This window comes from Octopus bimaculoides, chromosome 18 (assembly GCF_001194135.2).
Source record: "Octopus bimaculoides isolate UCB-OBI-ISO-001 chromosome 18, ASM119413v2, whole genome shotgun sequence".
NCBI lineage: Eukaryota > Metazoa > Mollusca > Cephalopoda > Octopoda > Octopodidae > Octopus > Octopus bimaculoides.
The window spans coordinates 34137266-34143209 of NC_068998.1; positions in this window are offsets into that span (position 1 = coordinate 34137266).

Genomic DNA, 5944 nt, shown 5'->3' on the forward strand with positions numbered 1-5944 from the left:
TATATATATATATATATATACACACACATACATATACACACACACACACACATATATATATGTATTTACAGAAGTGATTGTATATCAGTTCATTAGTAAATGGGAAAATAGATACATTTCTCACATACTACATACAATAGCTAGACAAGTATAATTACTAGGCTTTTTAGCTATTTCTGCACATTTGGATAGTCATTTTCTGTTGCTATATCAATTGTTAAAACACCATTGTCATTCCTGTCATGGAAAATGATATCAAGTTTATTATCTGATGCAAAAGTTGCATACATTCTTTGCATTGTCATCTTTGAAGACGGTTACAGGTTCAGATGAGTACTACAAAACTCAAAGATGTTGAAACTTGGTAATCAACTGTGTATAGATCAATTTCACTATGTCCTTAGGAATTATTATTAGCAAAACTATTGTTAGTAAATGTGAAAGAAGTTAGATTCATCATCATCATCATCATCATTATCATTCAGTAGTCTTATTTTTATCACTGCGCTACCGAGCACAGATTCGCATACCTTGGCTATGTGCTATGGTTTGTTCTGATGTTGTTATTTTCACTGTATTGAAAGTGCTTTACATAGGATGTGGGCAGTGCATAGTAGTGCTATTTTCTATATGTATTTTCTATTTTCTATTTTCTATATTTCAGAAACATAATTTTATTTTGGAAAAATTAACGATAGAAATGTTTTGATTAGTCAAAGTATGAGCTGTGAACATCTATGCATCTCTGACATCGATCAACGAGATTATTTATGCCTCATTGATAAAAATTTATTGGCTTTGATGCTAAGAAATCTTTGAAAGCTGATTCCACCTCTGGTTTGGACCTGAAAGTTTTATCACTTAATAGCACATTTAAATGTTTAAAAACATGGGAGCCAGTGAGTGAAAGATAAGGAGAATATGGAGGATGTGGTAAAGTCTCATATCCCAAGTCTGTGAGTTTCGGCAGCATTATTTTTGCAACATATGGCTTTGCATTATTGTGGAGTAGAACTGGGCCATGCTGATTCACCAATACAGGTCTCATTTTTTGCAAGCGAGCATGCATTTCAGCAAGTTGACTGCAGTAAACCTCTGCTGTAATGCTCTGATTGGCTTTCAGAAACCTGTAATGGATGACACCAATTGCAGACCGCCAGATGGTCACCCTAATCTTTTGCTGATGCAACTTTGGCTTTGGGAAATATTTGGGGGACTCATCATGATCAAGCCATTGACCTGATCATTTATGGTTATCATAAAGGATACACTTTTTGTCACAAGTGACTATTCAGTCAAGGAAAGGATCATTGGGGTTTCACAGAAAGAGCATCAAGCATACTTCAAAACGCCAAACTTTTCGATTTTCATTGAGCTCATGTGGTACCCATTTATTGAGCTTTTTCACCTTACCAATCTTTTGCAGATTGCATGAGACCGTTGCAATACTGACACCAAGTGCCTGAGACATTTCTCTGATACTTTGACACGGATTTTGTTCAACAATTGCTTTCAACTGTTCATTGTCAAGACTGCATGACTGTCCTATACCATCTTCATCTTCAAGGCGCTCATTACCACTATGGAATTTCTGAAGCCACCTTTGTACTGTGTGATCACTTGTGGACCCCCCTCCCCATGCTCTGCTGATATTGGCAGCAGTTTGGGAGACATTGTGCCCAAGCTTGAACTCTTGCAAGAAAAGTAAGTGAAGGTCCTTTTTTTATCATAATTAAGGGTACCTATGCTTCAAGAATGTTTTCTGTCTGAAATAAGTAGAAAATTATTAAAAAGCGTACATCAATTATTAAGTATGTCGAAATTCACCGAAAATATAATTAAAATACCATGATAAAGTTGCATTTCAGAATACAACACTTAGAGCAACCATTATTTTCGGAACAAGCTAATATATAAAATTGTAAGTCCTAGTGTTTTGGTTATGTATCTGTCTGTATAATTTTTAATCATACCTAATGCATCTTTTATTATAGAAACTGTTTCTGTTTTTAGACTCCACATTCAAGTTCTCTCTATTTCTAGATATTTTTCTTTTTGAGAGTTTCTCTGTTTCTTTTAGAGATACATTGTCATCTGTTGGGATTGATACATCGATTAGAAGGCATTTTTTTCTTGATGACCTCTGACAACTATATCTGGTCAATTAGCCATGATTTCCCTATCTGCATGTATTGGTATGTCCCAGAGTATTGTTACATTGTCATTTTCTGAGACCTTTACTGGGACATGCCTATACCATCTTTTTGCTCATGTCATTCCATAGTGTTGGCATAGCTTCCAGTGTATATAGGTCCCAACTCTGTCATTCTGTGGATATACTCCTTCTTAGCTAGGACTGGGCAGCCAGAAACAAAATGATTTATTGTTTCTTCCCTCATCACCACGTATTCTCCAGTTATTTGTTGGTTTTTCCTTCATTATGTGTTTCTGGTGGTTTCTTGTGGGAGAGGTTTTGATCTTGGGCTGCGATTAAAATCCTTCAGTCTCTGCTTTGAGAACTGAGTTTTTCAGCCATTGTTAGGATTTTACTTTGTCTATTTATTTTCTGTTTAGCTTATCCCAGTAATTACCAGGAAAGGGCTTTTTGCCATCATTTAATCATGGTACTTTTTTTGTTCCAGTTTAAGTTTAGATTTCAGCTGCTCTACAGCTTTTGTTGTTTGTTCTTTTTCTTTATAGTTGTCAGGTACTATGACCACTTTCTTGAATTGTTTGGTTTCTTTAAAGACTGAAAACAGTTTTGTTTTCTACATGTTTTTTGGTTATTTGTACCAATTTTCCTTAGTTCTGAGTTTGATATTTCTGTAATCTTATGGTGGATATTTTATGGTAGTTTTCTAGTTGTATAAGGTCTCTACCATTGTATGTATATAACCTTTTTATGCCACATTCTGGGTTATTTGTTCTAAATGCCGGCATTATTTTTCTTGTTTTCCTGTCTAATTTGTATAGTTCATTTAGTGTCCAATTAAGAGTATTTTAACTATAACTTGCTACTCCAGCAGCTCGAGTATTATTATTATTATTATTATTGTTATTCAGTAGTTTTATTTTTATCACTTGCTTTCACTTCACTACCGAGCACAGCTCTGTGTGCCTTGGGTATGTGCTGTGGTTTGCTGTGATGCTCTTATGGTCAATGTATTGAAAGTGTTTTGCGTAGGATGTGCCCAGTAGTGCAATTTTCTGTATGTTATATATAGTTGTAAGTCCTGATGTTTTTGTTATGTATTTGTCTGAATATTTTTTTATTATACCTAAGGCACCTACTATGATAGGAATTGTTTCTGTTTTTAGATTCCACATTCGAGTTACCTCTATTTCCAGGTTTTTGTATTTTGAAAGTTTGTCCATTTCTTTTAAAGAAACATTGTCATCTGCTGGTATTGATACATCAATTAGAAAGCATTTTTTTCCTTCATGATCTTTGACAACTATATCTGGTCTATTGGCCTTAATTTCTCTATCTGTGTGTATTGGCATATCCCAGAGTATGGTTGCTTTCTCGTTTTCTGTGACCTTTTCTGGTGTGTGTTTATACCATCTTTTTTCTGTTGTTATTCCATAGTGTTGGCATAGCTTCCAGTGTATATAGGTCCCAGCTCTGTCGTGTCTGCGAATAGATTCCTTCTTAGCCAGGACTGGCCTTATTATTATTATTATTATTATTATTATTATTATTATTAGTAGTAGTAGTAGTAGTAGTAGTAGTAGTAGTAGTAGTAGTAGTAGTAGTAGTAGTAGTAGTAGTAGTGACATTTCATCTGTCTTTACATTCTGAGTTAAATTTTGCCTTTCATACTTTCGGGAGTCAATAAATTAAATGCCTGCTGGACACAGGGAATGATGTAATTGACTATCACTCTCCCCCAAAATTCCTGGCCTTGTGCCAAAATTTGCATCCACTATCATTATCATTATTATTATTATTATTATTATTATTATTATTATTATTATTATAACTTGTCTGTCTTTGTTGAGTTCAAAATGAAAAGTGATACATAGAAAATCAAATTTTTGAATTTCAATTTCTATAATTTTGAATTCTTATGTATCACTTTTCATTTTGAACTCAACAAAGACAAGCAAGCTGTCGAAATATCGTTCAAACCAATAAAATATCTATTGCAATCACATCGCACTATTCGTATTGTCTATTTACTTTTGTGAGGAGTTTTAAAATATCCTTTTAAAATATCATTATAATAGTGATAATAATAATAATAATAATAATAATAATAATAATAGAATAATGATGATGATGATGATGATGATGATAATTATTATTATTATTATTATCATTATTATTATTATTATTATTATTATCATTATTATTATTATTATTATTATTATTATTATTATCATTATTATTATTATTATTATTATTATTATTATTATTATTATTATTATTGAGTGAGAGAGCAGTGAATACCATCAAAGTGACACTGGGGTAAAATATACGAAGCCCAGTATACCCATCATGACTGCTCATCTGAAAATGGCACAACATGGTGATCTCATATCAAGATAAACTGTGCATGACCTTGCAGGTGGGGCCCAGTTAGAATTTTCTTCAGGTTAAGTAGCCCATCCTGCTTAAAAGGTCCCTGAATAAGGGTTGTTTAAGGATGTTGAGCAAAACACCCATGTTTCCAAAGGTGAATTATTCAAACCCCAACGAATTCCTCTCAACTCATGGCTATGATGCTCCCCCACTACTCCTGCTCATGATCAGAGATGCACATATCATCAGCCACCAAGGGACATGCTCAACTGGTTAAGGTCAAACAACTGACAAGCAAATCTGTGGTATTGAGCAGAATATTTGCTGTAGCCCATCTTTTATACCAAAACAAAACATGTACATGATAACACTTCCAATCAGTTAAGATCAGAAGCCATGAGAGCCACTGCCTGGTACTGCATCAGGGCATTTATTATTATTATTATTATTTTTATTTTTATTGTCATTATCTTAGTGGTCATATTCTTTCCTTTCTCTGCACAGCTAATTAGCACAGCTTTGTGGGAATTGAGTACATGAGTTGCCTTATTTTGGTTTTATATTTTCTATTGTTTTGACAATACTTGGTGACATATTTTCAGTGCCTAGTTGTGATATTACCAATATGTTGTGTATGGGGTTAGGATTACAGATTTGTTGACATGTATTTATATTAATAATTCCCAAAGCACCTATTATTATGCAAATCATTTTCCTTTCCATTCTCTACATTTTGGTTATCTTTATTTCCAAATTTTATATCAATATATAGAGATATTTTCTCCAGTTCCTCAAGAGATAGGTTATCATCTTATATGACTGATTCATCAATCAGCAAAACACTTCATTTTATGTTTGTTTGTATCAGCCATAGCTAGTCATTTTGAATTGATATATCCCAGAGTATGGTCACCTTATCACTCTCTGATTCCTGCCTCAACACTCTGTATATATGTGTATATATGTATAGACATATGTACATATATATATGTGTGTGTGTGTGTGTGTGTGAAAGAGAGAGAGAGCATGTCTGTGTCACAGTGTGTGTGTGTGTATGTGTGTGTATGTGTGTCTGTATGCCTGAGTCGCTGTGTGTCTGTGTGTGTGTATGTATGTGAGGGTATGTGTGTGTATGTATGCGTATGTATGTACGTGTGTGTGTGTGTGTCTGTGTCGCTGTGCCTCTGTGTGTATGTATGTTTATATGTGGGTGTATGTGTGTGTGTCTGGAGACACATGGCTTAATGGTTAGGGTGTTGCACTCATAATCATAAGATTGTAGTTTCGATTCCTGGACCAGGTGACACCTTGAGCAAAACACTTCATTTCATATTGTTCCAATCCACTCAGCTGACAAAAGTAAGTAATCCTGCAACAGGCCACGTGGGAACATATATGCAACAAAATTCAGAAAACCAA